Source organism: Hemibagrus wyckioides, linkage group LG06, assembly GCF_019097595.1.
Source record: "Hemibagrus wyckioides isolate EC202008001 linkage group LG06, SWU_Hwy_1.0, whole genome shotgun sequence".
Taxonomy (NCBI): Eukaryota; Metazoa; Chordata; class Actinopteri; order Siluriformes; family Bagridae; genus Hemibagrus; species Hemibagrus wyckioides.
In genome coordinates, this window is record NC_080715.1 from 43036499 (window position 1) to 43057588 (window position 21090).

Genomic DNA, 21090 nt, shown 5'->3' on the forward strand with positions numbered 1-21090 from the left:
TAAAAATAAATTATTCATCCAATTTAGTAACAGCATTGTTTTTGACTATTTTAAATACAATGTGACTCGCTCATTAGTTACATTCATGTGAAATATAAATAGCAGAGCAGTTTCAGTATGAAAGGTTTGTTCCAGGACACTGCAGGACAGGATGGTCATGAGGAATCTGATAAACATTGTGATACACTCAGGATTCTAATGCTTCTTGTGTGAGAGACTGGAGAGGTAGGTGTTACACTCTGGACTGTTTTAGTGTGACACTGCTAACTATCCTTTGGATTTGTGTGTGTGTGTGTGTAAAAAAAGTTTTTTATGATGTAGATATTCATAAACAACAGTTATATACAGTTGATATAAAATATTTACACATCCCTGTTAAAATGCAGGTTTTTGTGAAAAATGCAACCAAGATAAATCGTCATAATTTTTCCAGCTTTAATGTGAAATTTTAAAGTATAAAAATGATCAATGATAATCATCAATGTATGCCACCGGAAAGACAGCATGTCCCTCAGTATGTAATTTATTAAAGTTACATCGAGGTGGAACTAGAGAGCCCTTATGGCATGATGCAGTACTCGTAGTGACTGCTAGAGGTGCTGAAAGCGGTCTTCCACTCATCACCCTTACAGATTCCTATCAGGTTACAAGCACTGCAGTTTTCAGAACATTTTAAAAAATGATTTTAAAGAAGTCAGTAAAGGAGTAAAGTGTTAAATTGTGACAATTTGGAATTCATTAAGCAGGCTGAAAGTTCTGCTGGAGGAGTCAGTAGGCAAAAAAGAACAGAAAATTAAGACCCATTCTGTATTTCATGAAATGAATCCTAATAAGTGTAGCAGCTACATGGTTATATTTATGCACTGAAGGGAGATTAGTTAACAGAGGAGTGTTCATAACCTGTTTGTGTTTGTGCTCCTCCTCCCTCTCTCTTTCTCTCTCTATCTCTCTCTCTCTCTCTCTCTCTCACATACACACACACACACACACACACAAAACCAGGAAGTTTGATTGAAAACAAAATCAGAAAACTGATCTCTTTCTCCGTGTGTGACTTAAGAAAAATGTCTGAGGCCAATATTACAGTAGATCAGGATCAGTTCATCTGTCCAGTGTGTCTGGATCTCCTGAAGGATCCGGTGACTATCCCCTGTGGTCACAGTTTCTGTAAGGTGTGTATTAATGGCTGCTGGGATCAGGAGGATCAGAAGGGCGTCTACAGCTGTCCTCAGTGCAGAGACACTTTCACTCCAAGGCCTGTTCTATGCAGAAACAACATGCTGGCTGAAGTGGTGGAGAAACTGAAGAAGACTGAAGTCCAAGCTGCTTCTCCTGCTCACTGTTACACTGGACCTGGAGATGTGGAGTGTGATTTCTGCACCGGGAGAAAACACAAAGCCATCAAGTCCTGTCTGATCTGTGTGGCTTCGCTTTGTGAAACTCATCTGTAACCTCACTTAGAAATTCCTGCTTTGAAAAAACACACATTAACTGAAGCCTCTAGAAATCTACAAGAGAAGATCTGCTCTGAACATGATGAAGTGTTGAAGATCTACTGTCGTACTGACCAAAGATGTATTTGCTCTTTGTGCACGTTGGATAAACATAAAGGCCATGATGTTGTATCAGTTGCAGCAGTTAGAGCTGAGAAACAGGTGAGAACTCATCCCAATGATATTTCTCATTTAGATTTAGCAGCTTTGGTCAGTTACAAGATTGAACTTGTGATTGAAGAGTTAAGTAAAGTAAATGTATTAAGTAAACGTATCTTTAATCATAATCAGATTGCCAACAGCCATTTTACAACAGTGAAACTACGTGAAATGAAACACAACTAGTCCAAACAAGACAGGAAACAGGAGGGAACTTTAACTCTTTACCTGTCTGATATAAAAAGTTTACAGACCCCTGTTAAAATGGTCGGTTTCTGTGATGTTAAAAAAATTAAATTAAGACAAATCCTGACAGAAACTTTTCCACATATATTGTGAAATTGCCAGCTGTGTTGTTATTCTTTTGACTACTCCCTGTTTTTGGGGTCACCACAGTGGATCACTTGGTCCACATGTTTGGATTTGGTACAGGTTTTATGCCGCAACCCTCCCATTTAATACAGGCTTAGGACTGGCACAGAGAGTTAGCTCTTCAGTGGCTGTGTTAGTACCCTGCCCAGGAATCGAACCCGGGCCGTGGCAATAGGAGCTAGGGATCCTGCCGCTGGACCACCAGGAGGCAAATTGCAAGCTATATATTAAAGTAAATAACAATAAGAATAATTTTAGGGTGAAAAGGATAATAAGAAAAATGTACAATAAACTGGTGCATAAGTGTGCACACCAGTGGTAATGGTTATTAGCAAGCTAGGGGTAAAAATTATTTCAGGGGTACAAACAAACTTAAAATAAAACTGTTAGTAATGCAGGACTATAAATAGCCATTTATCAGGTGATTATGTATCATTACTGCTAAGATAAAATATTGAAAATGTTACTGTCAAAGTCAACTGTTAAAGCATGCAATAAATCTACTATGAATCACTGTGGGGATGGTGTTCTTTTAATGATCTGCTGTGGTTTTATAGGCAAAACATTCAACTTTGGTTTCATCAGACCACAAAATATTATTCCACATGGTTTTGGGAGATTGAATGGATATTTTATTTTGGCAAACTTTAGCCAGACTTGTCAGCTTGTCATGTCCAGATTTCTCCTGGTCTGAAAAACAAAAAGAGTAATTTTAGGGGGGAAATGATTAAAATAAAATAAAAAGTTACAATAAACTGGTTGCTGTTATTGTCTTTACAGTCTTCCATGGTATATTCAATGTCCTTCATGTTTTTTGTAACTAATTGATATATTTCTACAATGAGATCCCATAGTGCTTTGTAAGCTTTTTGTGGTTTTTCCAGTCATCATCACAAATGTGTCTTTCATTTCATTTGTTCTCTGTAGGCTTTAGCTTCTGGACGTTGGACTCCTCTATTTAAAAGACCAAATTTTGACACATCCAGCATCACTGTCCCTCAACATCTGTCATTTGATGGAGTGAGGAATTCTCTCTCAGATCTGAAGAAGAGACTGGAGGAATTCTGTGAGGAAGAATTCAACAAAATCCCTCCACATGGTAAGAGGAGCTGCTCCTGCTGGAGAAACACAATGATGGACGTCTTTACTCGCTCTGTGAAGTGTTATTTCTTAGCCATGCTCCTGCTTACTTTTCTGCAGCCAGTTTGCTCACCTGACACTTTGAAGTAAAATACTGATTTCAAATGAATAAACTGACTGTATCACTTTCAACTGTTTCCATCTTTTACACAACCTGATGATGCTTTTTGTCTTCATTTCCATTTTTCTCTCCACAGCTGCAGCAGTTCAGATCATTTCACCACCAGAGCCACAGAGCAGAGAAGAATTTCTGAAAAGTACGCCACACACACACACACACACACAAAGAAGACGTGTTAATTACACATACAAACACCCACAAACCAGTACAAGTCTAAATCACACACACACACACACAAACACACACACACTCTTCACATGAATATACAGTATTCTGTGAATTAAACCCAACATGTTCACATTGTTCAGTTTGTTTTTCTCTTTTATTTTAGATTTCTGTGATCTGACTCTGGATCCCAACACGACACATCCTAACCTCATTCTGTCTGAGAAGAACAGAGTGGTGAGATACAGTAAGAGAAAGCAGCAGTACTCTGATCATCCAGAGAGATTTGACTCCTGGCCTCAGGTGTTGTGTAAGGAGAGAGTGTGTGGACGCTGTTACTGGGAGGTGGAGTGGAGCGGTGGTGTGTTCATTTCAGTCTCATATAAAGACATCAGCAGGAAAGGACCGGGCTTTGATTGTGGCTTTGGACGCAATGATCAGTCCTGGAGTCTGAAGTGTTCTTCTTCTTTTCTCTCTTTCTATCACAACCACATTAAGGCTGATCTCAGAGTTCCATCACCGTCCAGAATAGGAGTTTATGTGGATCACAGTACAGGAACTCTGTCCTTCTACAGCGTCTCTGACACCATGAAGCTCCTCCACAGAGTCCACACCACATTCACTCATCCTCTATATGCTGGGTTCGGGTTTTGGCTTGGTTTACGATCAGAAGTGAGGTTGTGTGATCCAGAATAAGATGTATCTGGTGTTTTGTGGTCAGTAACAAGTAGAAATTGTATCACAAATGATCTTATAGAAAAGTATTTAAATTCAACAAGATTCCACATTATAGAGAGATTGTTTCTGAGCACCAAAGCACTAAAATGTAAATCTAAAACACACACACAGAATATTCATTCTTTGTAATGTGGTAATCATTTTATTATCCACAGACACTTACAGAAGTGAATTTTATAGATTTTTAACAATTAAGAACCTTATTTTAATGAAACATTTTAAAAATGTACAATAGCCTGGTTGTGTAAGTATGTACAGCTTTATAATTGGGGGTGTGTCTGTGTTCAGAATAAACCAATCACATGTGGGGTGAGCTGTAAATTTATAGAGTTCAGGAGTAGGTGGGAGAGGGGGGAGATAATGGGCAGAGTTCAGCATCCTGACACCCTGATGGATGAAGCTGTTGGAAAGTCTTGTAGAACGAGCCTGGAGGCTCCAGTACTTTCTCCCTAAAGGCAGGAGGATGAAGTGGAGGTTTGATAAGTGTGAACCATCTGTAGCGATGCTGATTGCTCTGCTAGTGAGGCAGGCATGGAAAATGTCCACAAGGGAGGTCAGAGAGACACCGATGATCTTGCTGGCTGCATTCACTGTGTTGCAGAGTCTTTCGACAGGAGACAGTGCAGCCACCATACCACACAGTGATGCAGCTGTTGAGACTGCTCTCAATGGTGCCCTGGTAGAAGGAGCACATGACAGGAGGTGGGACTCGAGCTTTCCTCAGTTTGCAATGGAAGTAGCAGAAAAGGAAGTAGAGGCATGACTGAGCTTTCTTGGCCAGTGATGTGTTTTTTGTCATACAGGAGAGGTCCTCAGAGATATGCACCCCTAGGAACTTGGTGCTGTTTTCCCTCTCCACTGTGGCACCATTGTTGGTAAAGGGGGTGGGGTTTGGGGCGTTTGTGAAGGTCCTTTTCTGAAGTTGATGACAATTTCTTTGGTCTTTCCCACGTTGAAGAAGAGATTGTTGTCGTTACACCACTGGACCAGTCAGCTCACCTCGCTCCTGTAGTTGGCCTCGTTGTTGTTGGTGATGAGGCCCACTACAGCTGTGTCATCTGCAAACTTGACGATGTGGTTGGTACTGTAACTGGGTACACAATCATGGGTCAACAGGGTAAACAGCAGTGGGCTGAGCATGCACCCTTATGGTGACCCTGTGCCAACCCTTACATTTTGTGGTGTCTCTGATAAGAAGACCAGCACCCAGTTACAGAAAGGGGAGTTGAGTCCCAGGTGTCTTAGTTTGTTTATTTGCTGCTGGGGGATGATCATATTAACGTCTGAGCTAAAATCCAACAAAACCATTCGCACATACGAGTCTTTGTAAGGGCTGGATGGAGAGTGGCTGAGATGGCATCTTCTGTGGACCTGTTGGATTTATATGCAAACTGGAATGGGCTGTGTGAGGGAGGAAGAATGGATTTTATGTGCTGCATGACCAGTCACTCAAAGCAGTTCATAATGATAGGGGATTTTTGCACAATACATGTTGTTAGGCTGCTATACATACATACACTATATATATATATATATGTATGTTACAATCATATGTTATTAGTTACCTGGTTTCTCTACAGTTTCTCAAAGTTGTACATCATTATTTCATTTTACATTTTTATCTTGTCTTTGCTCCGTTTGCACCTAGTTGCACATGTTGGCCTTTATATGGCTAGGACAAACTTCTGTCTTAGCTCCATGTTTTTGTTGTTTTTTTGTGTTTAAACTTTATGTTGTATGTTTATGTAGCACCAGGGTCCTGGAGAAACATTTCACTATGTATTACGTCAGCTATACGTGGTTGAAATAACAATAAAGTCTTCTTAAATCTTGAATCTTGTTTGTGTATGCTAAGTCCAATGTATTATTGCCTCTTATATGAAAGTCTCATCTTTTCTGTTTCCTGTGGAATGTGTGAAGGAAACATGGTACTGAGGAGAAACACTTCAGTCTGTTTGTCTGTCTCAGGGTTTCAAGGTGCTTTATGCCTTCGAGCAATTCGAGCTTGGACATTCTGCTCAGTCACTGCAGTACAGCAAGACCTTAGATGCAGAAGTCTTCCGATGTCCTTTACATGCTGATTCCAACTTGATAAGCATACTCAGGACGGTAAATGAAACCAGGCTTATTTGTGAAATTTGTGCAGCTTTTAGGAGTAAAGTCTTCATCAGCAATTTCCTTTCCCTGTGTGTGCTGCAGCTCGCCAATACCCTGCTCGTGGAGATGATGCAAGATGAACTGGATTGGCTGAGAAAACTTCGGCAGCTGGGTGAGTCTCAGGATTTCGCTCTGCTCCAGTTCCACCTTTCACAACACAATAGGTTACAGTCCACTCAGACTCCCCATTGGTGGTCACTGTTGGTGGACTATAACATAAGCTCAGCTTTCAGCACATCCTCTTCACACACAGGCGTGCTGTGATGTCATCGCTCTCAAACCCACGCCTCATTCACAGTAGACACCATGGGTCCTTTTTCACTTATTTTTATTGAACTGAACTACTGTGTGTGTGTGTGTGTGTGTAACAGGTGAATTTGATTCATGTTACACGACGAAAGAGCTGCTAGGGGAAGGTGGATATGGCGCCTTCTATGCTGGAGTCCATTAAGAAAACGGAAAACTGGTAGATTGTGTGTGTTTGTGTGTGTGTGCGTGTGTAGCTACCCTCTGGAGGTGGTTTTATTGGTAATAATGTCCAAGCCTTGGTTTAAAACGTCCAAGCTCTTCATCCTGGTGATGGTGCGACCTGACCTCAGTAAGGACCATTATAATTTCTGTAAACTGTCCTACGATCAACTATCTGAAGACATGTTTCAGACCATCATGGAGCAGGTGGTTCAGGCTGCCCATCACTGCTGTGATCATGGAGTTCCTTACGGTGACATCAAGCCTGAGAACATTCTCATCAATCAGCAGACTCTGTTGATGGTTATTGGGGGTGCTGTGGATGTCCACTTCTGAAGTCAATGACAATTTCTTTGGTCTTCCTAATGGTTAGTAAGAAATTGTTGTTGTTACACCACTGGACCAGTCAGTTTACCTCACTCCTGTAGTTGTTGGTGGTGATTAGGCCCAACACAGTCGTGTCATCTGCAAATGTGAAGGTGAGGCTGATACTGTAACTGGGAACACAAACATGGGTCAACAGGGTGAAGAGCAGCAGGCTGAGTATGCACCATTGTGGTGACCCTTTGCTTAGTGTGACAGTCTTAGACGTTTTTTCGCTGAACCATACATTTTGTGGTCTCTCTGATAAGAAGTCCAGCACCCAGTTACAGAGACAGGAGTTGAGTTCCAGGTGTTTTGGTTTCAAGATTCAAGATTCAAGAAGCTTTTATTGTCATTTCAACCACATACAGCTGGCGCAGTACATAGTGAAATGAAACAACGTTTCTCCAGGACCTGGTGCTACATAAACATACAACTACAAGTTCAATACTAAACAACAAACAACACCACAGAGCTAGGACAGAAGTTTGTCTTAGCCACGTAAAGTGCACAGTGTGCAGCTAGGTGCAAACAGAGCATAGACAAGACAGTGCAAAAAAGACAATAAATACAATAAAGACAACACAGGACACTTAGCGCTGAAAAGAAATAAAAGAACGTGTACTGGAATGTAAGTGAAATAAAATAGTCAAAGTGAAATGTAAAAAAATAAAAAAAAAGTATTGTGCAAAAATACACAGCAGCGGTTGAGGTAGTGCAAATAGAATAAACATAAATATAACTATAGCAGCGGATGACAGGTAGAGGTAGTGCAGTAAGTAATGAACAGTATAAATTATGTGTGTGTGTGTGTTTGTGTCCACACAGTCAAGAGAGAGTGTGTGTATCTGTGTGTGAGAGAGACAGAGAGTTAATATACAGTTCAGTCCTGAGTGAGAGTGTGTGTGTGTGTGAGAGAGTGTAGAACAGTTCAGTCCTGAGTGAGAGTGTGTGTGTGTGTGAGAGTGTAGAACAGTTCAGTCCTGAGTGAGAGTGTGTGTGTGTGAGAGAGTGTAGAACAGTTCAGTCCTGAGTGAGAGTGTGTGTGAGAGTGTAGAACAGTTCAGTCCCGGGTGTTGAGGAGCCTAATGGCTTGAGGAAAGAAACTGTTACACAGTCTGGTTGTGAGGGCCCGAATGCTCTGGTACCTCTTTCCAGATGGCAGGAGGGTGAAGAGTGTGTGTGAGGGGTGTGTGGGGTGTGTGGGGTGTGTAAGAGTGTGTGTGAGGGGTGTGTGGGGTGTGTAAGAGTGTGTGTGAGGGGTGTGTGGGGTCAGCCACAATGCTGATAGCTTTGCGGATGCAGCGTGCGGTGTAAATGTCTGTGATAGAGGGGAGAGAGACTCCGATGATCTTCTCAGCTGTCCTCACTATCCGCTGAAGGGTCTTGCGATCTGAGACGGTGCAGTTCCCAAATCAGGCAGTGATGCAGCTGCTCAGGACGCTCTCGATGGTCCCTCTGTAGAACCCTCTGTGTGGTTTGTTTATTAACTGCTGGGGGATGATCGTGGTAAAGGCTGAGCTAAAATCCAGAAAAGGCCTGGATGGAGAGCTTGACTTGATGGGTGTGGCTTCTTTGGGACTGGAATTATTGTGGTGGCCTTGAAACATCTGGGGACGACTGCTTGACTCAGCGAGATGTTAAAGATGTCAGTTCGTACATTCTTGAGTTCTTCACCACAGTTCTTTAGAAACCGACCAGGTATGTTTTCTGGTCCAGCTGCCTTGTGTGGGTTGATCCTCAGGAGGATCTTTTTTATGCTGACTGGGGTCAGACACACAGCCTGCTCATGTGGGAAAGGTGGGATCTTCTGTGCCTGTGTGTTGTAATGGGTCTCAATTCGGCCAAAGAATTGGTTGAGGCTGTAAAGCAGAGATATGTCACTGTCACAGGTTTATAGTTTGTTAGAGTTTGGATGTCTTGCCAGAGACTCTGTGTGTCTCTGGTGTTTCTGAAATGTCCAGATATTTTATTGATATATTGTTGTTTTTCTTCCCTGATTCCATGGGACATGTTGGCTCTTGCTGTTGACCTGCAGTGTCACCAGCTCTAAAGGCTGCATCCCATGCCCTCAGAAGCTTGTACACTTCTCCTGTCAGCCATGGTTTCTGGTGAGCCCAAATACTGATGTTTTCTGTGTGACATCATCGGTGTACTTTGAGATGTAAGCAGTAACAGCCTCAGCATATTCCTCTATGTCAGTGTGGTTGTTGTAAGTTGTCAGTTGCCCTCTGGCCACACACATACCTCCTTCTGGCTTGGTCTGGTGACTCTCACCTTGAGTCTGTACACAGGTTTGAGCATAATGGTGATGATGTCAGAGAGTCCAAAGTGGGGGAGGCTTTGTATGCTCTTTTGATGTTTTTGTATTTGCGGAATTTACGTGCCGAATTATGTTCCGATATCATTTACGTGTCGATTCTGACTTTATAACCACGCTCAGGATGGTAAATAAAACCAAGCTTATTCATGAAATTTGTGCAGGTTTCAAGAGTAAAGATTTCATCAGCTCCTTTCCCTTTGTGTGCTGCAGCTCACTGATACAATTCTCATAGAGACGACGCAAGACGAACTGGAGTGGCTGAAAAAATTTTGACAGCTGGAAGAGTACTGGGATTTCGCTCTGCTCCAGCTGAAGACATGTCTCAGACCATCATGGAGCAGGTGGTTCAGGCTGCTCGTCACTGCTGTGATCATGGAGTACTTAACTGTGACATCAAACCTGAGAACATTCTCATCAATTAGCAGACTCTGGAGGTGAAGCTGATTGACTTTGGCTAAGGCAACCTTTTTACGGACAAGGTCAACACCCAACACAGAGGTCAGTTCACTGCAGATACAGAGACCTTCCGGTTCAGGATCTGCTGGAGAATGGTTTTCTGTGATGCGTTCTGCTATTTCTTGTTTTTCTCATTTAGGCTCTCCATATTACAATCCTCCTGAGTGGATTCTCTACCAGGAGTATTTTGGAGTTTGTGCTACAGTCTGGAGTCTGGGGGTACTCCTGTATGACCTGGTCTGTGGGCGCCTGCCCTTTAATACCAGAGAGAAGATTGTCCTGGGGATGCTGAAATTCCCTGGTCATCTATCTGAAAGTGACAAAGTGCACGAGCATGCTTTTTTCCAGGATTTCTTCTTGTTGATGACCTCTGGACCTCTGTCTCATAGCTCTGCTCACACAAAGTGCTGCATGCTGATCACATGGTGCCTGGAACACTACCCTGAAAAGCGACCAATATTCCAGGAGATCCTGAACAAGTGGTTTACAGGGGAGCTTCAGGACATGGAACAGGTGAGAGGTGGAATACAACAGAACCAATGACACAGATCTGGAAGTGTGTAAATAGTCTAGAGCTCAGCACATGTACTGAATCACTACTGGCTTCTGGAAAGCAGATGAGTTTACTGATAGAATGATATAAAATACATAAAGAACAAATAGTTTTGATAAAATAGTTTGGTGTAGTTACAGGTGAAAAATAAAAGAAAAATAGTTTCTCCTTTTAACAAAAACACCATAAGGGCAAGAACCCTTCTGTAAACCTGCTAATAAAATCATTACAAGGATATTTTCTATGCATTATTTTAAAATGACTTTATTGGGAATTGCATATTTGTTCATATCTGACCATGGATTCTAAAAAAAAATAAGTGAAAGATAATCGTGTCTCTACATCATCATCTCCTTGGGAAGAACACTTTTTTCTTTGGTTATATTTCTCTAATATAAAAGTTATTGAATCTTTTTATCCCTGATAGAAATACCCCTAACAGGAAAACCTGGAAGAGGAGCAGTTACAGGCTAATTAATCTTTTCATTTTTAATAAGGTAAAGTACTTTTTTGGAAAGTTTTACATATTCACTTGAAGATACATTTAGTCCAGAATAATTAACAAATCATGCCCCTCCCTGAACCCCCACCTTATTGGGGTGGGGGGTTTGAGTACCCGAATGAGCCTAGGAGCCATGTTGTTGGGGGCCAAGTGCTCCTGGTAGGGTCTCCCAACGCAAATGGGTCCTAGGCGGGTGCTATGTGATTTGGGTAGCAGTCATGAGCGGGGGCCCCAACGCCCCAAACCCTGGTTGAAGTATCTTGCTCTTGGGACATGGAATGTCACCTCACTGGGGGGGAAGGAGCCTGAGCTGGTGGGGGAGGCTGAACGGTACCGGCTAGAGATAGTCGGGCTTGCCTCCACGCACAGCCTTGGAACCCAACTCCTTGAGAGAGGTTGGACCCTCTAATACTCTGGAGTGCCTCATGGTGAGAGGTGGCAGGCTGGGGTGGGCTTGCTTATAGCCCCCCAGCATAGTCGCCATGTGTTGGAGTTTTCCCCAGGTAAATGAGAGGGTGGTTTCCTGGTGCCTTCGGGTTGGGGATAGGTGTTTCACTGATGTTTCGGCTTATGGGCCAAACAGCAGTGTGGAGTACCCAACCTTCTTGGAGACCCTGTGAGGGGTGCTGAAAGGTGCCCCAGCTGGGGACTCCATAGTTGTACAGGGGGACTTCAACATCCATGCAGGCAACACTAGTGTTACCTGGAGGTGCGTGATTGGGAGGAACCCCCCCTATCTGAACTTGAATGGTGTTCTGTTATTGGACTTCTGTGCTAGCCATGGTTTGTCCATAACAAACACCATGTTCAAGCATAAGGGTGCCCATCAGTACACGTGGTACCAGGACACCCTAGGCCGGAGGTCAATGACCTTGTGGTCCTTGTGGTCATGTCATCTGACCTTCGGCCATATGTCTTGGACACTGAGGTGAAGAGAGGGGCTGAACTGTCAACTGATCACCACCTGGTGGTGAGTTGGATCCGCTTGCGGAGGAGGATGCTGAACAGACTTGGCAGACCCAAACATATTGTGGGGGTCTGTTGGGAATGTCTTTCAGAACCCTCTGTTAGGGAGGTCTTCAACTCCCAACTCCGGAAGAGTTTCGACAAGATTCCATTGGAGGTTGGGGACATTGAGTCCTTGTGGACCATGTTCTCCTCCTCTATTGTTGACGCAGCTATCCAGAGCTGTGGCCGTAAGGTCTCTGGTGCCTGTCGCGGCAGCAATCCCCGAACCCAGTGGTGGACACTGGAAGTAAGGGATGCAGTCAAACTGAAGAAAGAGTCCTAGCGAGCCTGGTTGGCTCATGGGACCCCGGAGGCAGCTGATGTGTACTGGCAGGCCCTGAGTACCTTAAATCTCTGGATGTTGTGGGGCTGTTTTGGCTGAAACGTCTCTAACATAGCGTGGCAGTTAGGGAAAGTGCCTCTGGACTGGGTGACTGGGGTGGTGGCTCCTCTTTTTAAGAAAAGGGGATCGGAGGGTGTATTCCAACTATATGGGGATCACACTCCTCAGCCTCCCAGGGAAAGTCTATTCCAGGGTACTGAAGAGGAGAGTCCAACCTTTAGTCGAACCTCAGATTCATGAGGAACAATGCAGTGAGGGAAAGATGGAGTGTGAGATTGACAGAATAAGGTCTATGTACCTGTCTGTTGTGGTAAAGGAGCTGAACCAAAAGGCGAATTTACCAAGATTCAAGATTCAAGAAGCTTTTCAACCACATATAGCTGCCGCAGTACAAAGTGAAATGAAACAACGTTTCTCCAGGATCTGGTGCTACATAAACATACAACATAAAGTTCAAACACACACAAAAAAACACCACAGAGCTAGGACCAAGGTTTGTCCAAGCCACATAAAGTGCACAGTGTGAAGCTAGATGCAAACAGAGCAAAGACAAGACAGTGCAAAAAAAAATAAGTACAAAAAAGACAACACAAAAACACAGGACACTTAGCACTGGAAAAAGAAAATATGTAAAAATATCTATGTGCAATGAAATGTAATGAAATGAAATAAAAAGAGATGTACAACTTTGAGACCTGACAACATGCATTGTGCAAAAATACAATAGAAGTGGTTGAGGTAGTGCAAAATAGAAATAAACAAATATAAATATAAATATAGCAGCAGATGTAATGAACACAGTGGGTTGAGGTAGTATTTGAACAATATAAGTTATGTGTGTGTGTCCACACAGGTGAGAGAGTGTGTGTGTGAGAGACAGAGAGTTTTGTACAGTTCAGTCCTGAGTGTGTGTGTGTGTGTGTGTGTGAGAGAGAGAGAGAGTTTTGTACAGTTCAGTCCTGGGTGTTGAGGAGCCTGATGGCTTGAGGAAAGAAACTGTTACACAGTCTGGTTGTGAGGCCCGAATGCTCCGGTACCTCTTTCCAGATAGCAGAAGGGTGAAGAGTGTGTGTGAGGGGTGTGTGGGGTGTGTAAGAGTGTGTGTGAGGGGTGTGTGGGGTCATCCCCAATGCTGTTAGCTTTGCGGATGCAGCGTGCAGTGTAAATGTCCGTAACAGAAGGGAGAGAGACTCCGACCAGTCAATCTATGTTCCTACTCTCACTTATGGTCATGAGCTTTGGGTCATGACCGAAAGGACAACATCCCAGATACAGGCAGCTGAAATGAGTTTCCTTCATAAGGTGGCGGGGCGTTCCCATAGAGATAGAGTGAGGAGCTCTGTCACCCGGGAAGAGTTTGGAGTAGAGCCACTGCTCCTCCAAATCAAAAGGGGCCAGTTGAGGTGGCTCGGGCATCTGTTTCGGATGCCTAATGGATGTCTCCCAGGGGAGGTGTTCCAGACATGCCCCACCAGGAAGAGACCCTGGGGTAGACCCAGGATACGCTGGAGGGACTATGTCTCTTGGCTGACCTTGGAATGCCTTGAAATTCCCCCAGAAGTGTTGAAGGAAGTGTCTAGGGAGAGGGAAGTCTGGGCATCCCTACGTAGACTGCTGCCCCCGCTACCCGGCTCCGGATAAGCGGGAGGCAATGACATGACACGACATGATTAACAAATTCAACGACAATTATACAGATCACCTGAATGATTTAATAAAAATTTAATGTTTGTTAAACCAATCACTCCAAAAAATGCTCTTGTTTTTGAATAATGTACATTAGATTCCTAAAAGTTTTGGGACACCCCTCTAAAACATGAAATGCAGGTGTTACAATCACTTCTATGGCCACAGGTGTATACAATCAAACCCCTAGGTATGCAGACTGCTTCTACAAACATTTGTAAGAGAAGGGGTCGCTCTCAGGAGCTCAGTGAACCGTGGTACCTTGATAGGTTGCCAACTGTGCAATAAGTCCATTTTGTTCCATTTTAAGTGGTATTAAAACAAAGTGGAAGCAATTGGGAACAAAAGCAACTCGACCACATAAAATCACAGAGCGGGGTCAGTGCATGCTGAGGAGCACAGTGAACAGAAGTCACCAAATTTCTGTAGAGTTGTAACAAAATTAGCTCAAAATTTGAATATTAAGTGTAATTATAACTGGTTATAATTAATTATAAATATTCAAATGGGGGTTTTAGAACTAACTGAGAATCAATAACACAATTATTTGATTTGTTTGTCCACCGAACAGACAGCATAATTATGTATTAATTCCAGGGAAAGTTATCTTCCTGACCAAGAAAGAATAAGTACTTTATAAAGTACTAGCTGTAATTTAGCACGTAGCAACATCAATGTTCAGGGACCCTGAAATTGTGAGCAAAGCACAAAGACAATTACTTGTGAATAAAATGCATTTAATAAAACAGGAACACACAACACATACTAACTACGACACACATACATAAAAGACAGGATAAGGATTATAGAGAGGGGATAAGTAGGCAAAGAGAGATAGAGAGTAAGGAAGGGAATACGGAGGAAATCAGAACGAGAGAGAGAGAGAGAGAGAGAGAGAGAGAGAGAGAGAAGAGACCAAATATGGCAAGTTTCAAATTGAGTTTAGATTACAACCGTGTGAGAACCGTCAGGGTAATTAGGATTCGCCTTAATAAAGGGGCTTCAGCTTAAAATTGTGGATCTAAAATAATTAGTAACTTTTACATGCATTGGTTCGTTGATAAGAGTCTTGATGTAGTGGATCAAGGAGGTTCGGAGATTTGAAGTCCTCGGACTAAGCACGAGATTCCGCTGGAGACGAAAAAGGTTTCGGTGGTGCAAACAAAAGTTCTTCGATTGAAGCTGCTGGCAAAGTCTCAGAAGAAAGTGAAAGTCTTGTCCCAGAGAAAGATTGGAGTTGAGTCGGGCGACAATAGAAGAGGTCGTGCCAGGAATAAAAGGCGCACAGGGCCCCCCCGACCGCAGAGCGGAGAGGGGGTTGGCCCCCGCGAGGCCGAGCCGAGCCGAACCGAGCTGAGCAGAGCAAAAAGCTGAGCAACGATAGATGGGTGCTTAGGGTTTTTATTGATCCCTTGGTTGCGCCCAGTTTTTCAGAGTGACCAATCCAACACCTGAAACTTTTGGAGGGAAAGAGTTTCTTTGTCTCCGCTCGGTCACTCATTTGGAAAAATGGATAAAGTTTCAATTAAAGTATAGTAGGCTCATGTTATGTACTTGAATGACCATATGGCATACACTATTGCTTATAAAAGTAAAAGAGGATCATTTTGATAGTAGACTGGATAGAGACAGTATGAGAGAAGAGGAAACTGGATATAGGCAATTAAACATATAATCTTATCTTATAAAACATGTTCTGTTTCATGCAAAACACAGAACAACAGGTCATGAGTGGTAATACAATAATAAAAATATAAAAGGCAAAAAGGGAATACATATACACAGGTGTGTTAGGCATGGGTCAGGTAGGGTTTTACTATTGTTTTATTGAAACTTGAATAAAGGAACTTTCCTTATGTGTGTGCTTGTGGGGGTCAGGATGAGCGTTTCCAGACGCTTTGGGAGTGTGTGTGTGTGTGTCTTCAATCAGAACTTTGGGGGGTGTCATCCCCAGTCCAGGCATTGATTCAGTTTAGATTAGGGAATGCTTGTTGACTTTTAATGGCAGTAAAACTGCTAGGCACAGGGTGATTTGCATGTTAAGGTCACAAATTGATGGGGAGTTCCAGGGGTGTGAGGCTGGGCTATCAGTACTGATGGTCTGCAGAACTCCATCATTCATGGAGGCAGGATTCCTCCTTTGTCTCCAGTCTCATTGGGGGGGTCATTGGCCATCAGACATCCCGGAGCCTGGCTCCCATGAGTTACAGCATGTCGGTTGAGTCAAAATGAAATAACTATAAGCAAAATAGGTCAGTTGTGAGCTGCGTAATGGTTAATTGAGTTTTTGAGAAGGATGCAACTGACCCCATGAGCAAGTGATCCGACCCGGAGACGCTACAAGTCAATAGTTACAGACCTCCAAACTTCATGTGGCCCTCAGATTAGCTCAAGAACAGTGTGTAGAGAGCTTCAGGGAATGGGTTTTCATAGGCAAGCAGCTGCATCCAAGCCTTTCATCACCAAGTGCAATGCAAAGCGATATATGGAGTGGTGTAAAGCACTTTGCCACTGGACTCTAGAACATTGGATAAGTGTTTTCTGAATTGACCAATCATTCTTCTCTGTCTGGCAATCTAATGGATGAATCTGGGTTTGGCGGTTGCCAGGAGAATGGTACTTGCCAGACTGCATTGTGCCAAGTGTAATAAATACATTTTTGTCAGATGTGGAACATGTTTTAGATTCTATATAAAGGGATAATGCAGGGTATACAAGTCTGGAAATCCCTTCAGCCTTGGACATCAACACTCCACCTTGAAGAGATAAGTTTCTTTGGAGACAACAATTCAAAATATTTCTTGTCTTTTCTAATTTTTGTGAGCAATTTTCTGTAATTCTCTCTGAAGCTGATTTACTAAATAAAACAGCCAAGTATCTACCTACCTGTATCCCAGATATACACAAGTGGTGTAGTGCCATCATTTCTCTTTTCAAGTGTTTGTCTGATAAACCTGAAGCATCTGAGAACAACTAAAGAGCCTCCAAAATAAAAGGGACCTGATATTTATTCTTCAGAAATAAAAGTTAATGTCAAATCTTCCATCTCCATACCTTTCATTTTGAAGCGATGTACAGTATAAAGATTTAAGTTTCTGCTACTAAAAATATTTTAAAAAAAATAAAAATAAAGAGAAAATAGGGCACCCCTGTGTCTAATTCCTCTTTGGAAAATAAAACAACATAAAAGAAACACTACTTGAAATATTATAAAATGTATATAAAAATATCATGTTTTTAAAGGTTGGGCCAAAACCAAAAAAAAATGAAGGGTCTAAAATAGATTAAATTGTGCTGAATAGTGTGAAAAGACTTGTAAATATCTAAAAACAAAATTCCTCATTTACTAAAACTGAATAATCTAAATGCTCTAACAGCATTCTGATAGTTTGATATATTTCTCCCCTTCATAAATCCAGACTGGGTGAAAGATATCATTTCCTCCTAACATGCTTTTAATCTGTTGGCATTGTTATGACCCCGAAGTAGGCCTAGGGGAGACTCAGGGTCAGCAACGAGTGGTTTACCAGGCTGACAGTGGGTGAAAAAGACCAACCGGGTCTAAACAATGATAAATAGTGTAAACTGATACAAAAAAAAAAAGTTTCTCGACACAAGGCGTAGTGCTTAGTTCATTTTATTGTGCTGTACAACAGAAACCACACATAGTTACAATATTTACAAATTTCAGAAAAACAGACCAAATGCAGGGCTGGACAACGGCGGTGCTAAAGAATAAAAAACAAGTAAAACAAAATGTTACTTCCCTAAGGCCGCTTTTTTAATACATGCTAGTCTAGAAACAAAAGTGAAACCAAAAACTGCCTACACTGCTCTTCCCTCACAAACTTAAATACAGGAGGTGGCACCCACCGCTTACCTAAGGCGTCTAGACAAAATGATGTTCCTATGTGTTACACAGTGTATGAGCGGGCTCTTTCTTACCTGTCCGAGCCCGTCAGCACAATACTACACAAACACACAGCCATAAATCTCAATACATCATGTACTCAAATACAAAAAATGGCACACAAAAGTAGAAAAAAACGTGTCCCATGTAGCGTCAGTGTCTCGCTTTTATTGTCTGACTCTTCTTCCGGTTAATCCTACGGGGCGCAATGCGGCTCCTCCCATCAGCAGCAGGTACTGCGCAAGTGGCCAATTGCATCACGTTCCCACAATCGGTTACACTGTAAAAACAAAGCCATCATAACAGGCAAAATAGGTGCTGTGGCATGTAACAGGCATATAAACACACTGAAAATTTGTAATCCCACTTAAGCAGCATGATCGGGCACCAGTTATCAGAGTGCAAAATGTTGTAAGAAAAATAAAAAGATGAGGGCATTGAAGATCTGAATGAAGAAGTGTATTGCAGTGTAGCATTGACAAAATACATAAAGTACTTTGGGTTCATCTGAGTCAAAAAAGATCGCAAGACAAATTCTGCTCAAACATTTTATACAGTATTTACTTTTTGTAATTTAAATGAGTTTCACTTTAAATGTGAAGTGTCAGAACTGAGTATCACCCAAATGGCCGGGTGATACTCTTGTCTAGCTGGATGTCTTTAAATGGTAATCACGATCACATATACCTTGGACTGAGGGTGTTATAGGTGTTATCACAATACTAAATGGTAATCATGGTCACCTATATCCTTTGTTCAGTGATGGTCCTTGATTTCTTGCTACCACTCCCATACTAATAATTGATTGGATTATGTGTTCTAAATATTAGGTAAGACTGCTTTATGTAAACATTCTATAAATACTATAAAAGTAATTCTATAAAAACTGACTCAGAAAGGTGTTGTGGTCAATAATGAACTTAGACTGGTAGACTGGTTGGTTGCTCAAAAAAAGGTCATGCTGTCAAAAGTCCCTCCCTTTATTTCAGATGAAGCATTTAGTAAAGAGCTGTCTCGGTACGAGCGAATGGTCTCCCCCATTATAAAAAAAAAAATCCCCCTTGGTTGCAAGTCTCCACTGGTTAAACACTTGGTGTCTTTTAGGAGAATGGTTTTCATCATTTTTAAAGAAATGTCATGTCAGACTCTGTGATAAATTTTGATTTTCAGGAGGAACAGCTAAATGTCATTTACAGTGCAGAGGATATTAAACATTTTTTAAGAACAACCAAATCCAAAAGAATGTTGCAATAGACGAGTTTTTCCCTGACCGCAAACAGTTTGTACATGATGTGAAATATTTTAGAAGAGAAGGAGCTTTTATTGAAGTGGAAATCTTTCACCTGAAAAAACTGATGATGACCAGTAAAATGTGTGGTGTTTATGATGGAGATGATGGAGGCCCACAAGTTAAGCCCACAAGAATTTTTAATAAGAAAACAGGGGATGGAGAATGGACGGGCATCAGAAATAGACGGTCTCCCTCTTGAGTTCTACAAGGCTTTCTGAGCAGTTATAGGACAGGACATGCTAGATGTCCTACAGGACAGCGTGAACATTGGTCAGCTCCCGTTGAGCTGCAGGAGGGTTTGAGCATGAATATTCTTGGAAGGTGCTGGAAACCTTTGGGTTCAACTCAGGTTTTATAGCCATGATCAAGGTGTTGTACAGTGAAATTGAGAGTGTACTGAAGGTTAACAGAAGATGGGTTCAGTTTGTAAAGCTGCTTTGAGACAATGTCCATTGTAAAAGGCGCTATACAAAATAAATTGAATTGAATTGAAAACGTTTATGTGCTCCTCTGTTAGAGTGTACAGAGGTATAAGGCAAGGCTATTCCACATCATGCATGCTGTACTCTCTAGTGATTGAACCTCTTTTAAATAAACTAAGAAGTCATCTCTCTGGTTTAAATATTGCACATGCTAATGTTTCACTATGCAGATGATCTAGTAGTAATAATACACAGAAAGAAGTGAATGTTTTAAATGATATTTTAAATGACTTTCAGATTTTATCTTCTGCTAAGGTCAATTGGGCAAAAAGTGAAGCCATTTTATTTGGAGAGTGGGAAGGTGGGCAACCTACATTACGGGGACAGACCTGTTGAGGCCAGAGGACCTGGCAGCGTGTATGGGACTGAGGAACTAACATCAGAGGAACATGTTCAGCTGATGGACTACCAGCACACTGAGACTGGTCCTGCAAAGGACGGACCTTTTCCCCAGATGAACATCGCTCCCGACTAGGGCGGGTGTGCAGGCCCCCTCCTGGAGTGCCGGGGTGAAAGGGAGATGGTGTCGGGGAAGCTGCTCTACAGGGCCTGTACTTGGACTTAATGATGATTTTAAACCAGAGAGGAGTGCACTGTACAAACCACAATTAACCAAAAAACTTCCAATGGAGGATTTAACATGGTGAACTCTTTTATCTCCATTTTAAACCCTAAAGTGAGAAGACCTGTTCATGTGAGAAAGGAAGCTTCCAGGTTCGATACGAAGGAACCTTTCAAAATTAAATGGGAAAATGTGGTGTTTTGTAGTTTAACCACAAGGTGGCAGCATATTGCTTTAGTGTTGAAGTGGTGCTTAGTCTTCTCTAAGTTGCAATATTTCTGTGGAAGAGAATGTATGTGCTGAATGAAGCATCGACAGGATCTACTTGTCCAGTTACTGATTACTAGAGAACACAACGGTGATGCTACAAGAATTTTCAACACGCTGATTAGACTAAGAATTTTAATATATTTTAATTCTTACAAAAATATAAATGACTTGAATATGTTTGAATCTGTGTGGTGTTGTGAGGATGCTCTGTGTCTGTTAGAGATGGAAAACTCAGATTTTCACCAGAGCTAAATCAATAATCTCTCATGTTTATCTACATTTATTGAAATAATTTTAATTTGAGTCACTCTGATTTTTATTATGTGTGACTTGTGCAAATAAAAGATGGTAAAATGCAAAAGTCTCTCTCTCTCTCTCTCTCTCTCTCTCTCTCTGTGAGATCAGAAAAAAATGGCTGAGGCCAGTATTTCAGTAGATTGCACCCTGTTCAGCTGTCCAGTATGTCTGGATCTCCTGAAGGACCCTGCGACTATCCCCTGTGGTCACAGTTTCTGTACTGTGTGTATA

The 21090-nt window shown here is 42.1% G+C and overlaps 1 pseudogene; it reads left to right on the plus strand.

The window, feature by feature from the left end:
• The first annotated feature begins 1052 nt into the window (after positions 1–1052).
• On the plus strand, positions 1053–4146 carry LOC131353878 (E3 ubiquitin-protein ligase TRIM16-like; annotated as a pseudogene).
• The last annotated feature ends 16944 nt before the right edge of the window (positions 4147–21090 follow it).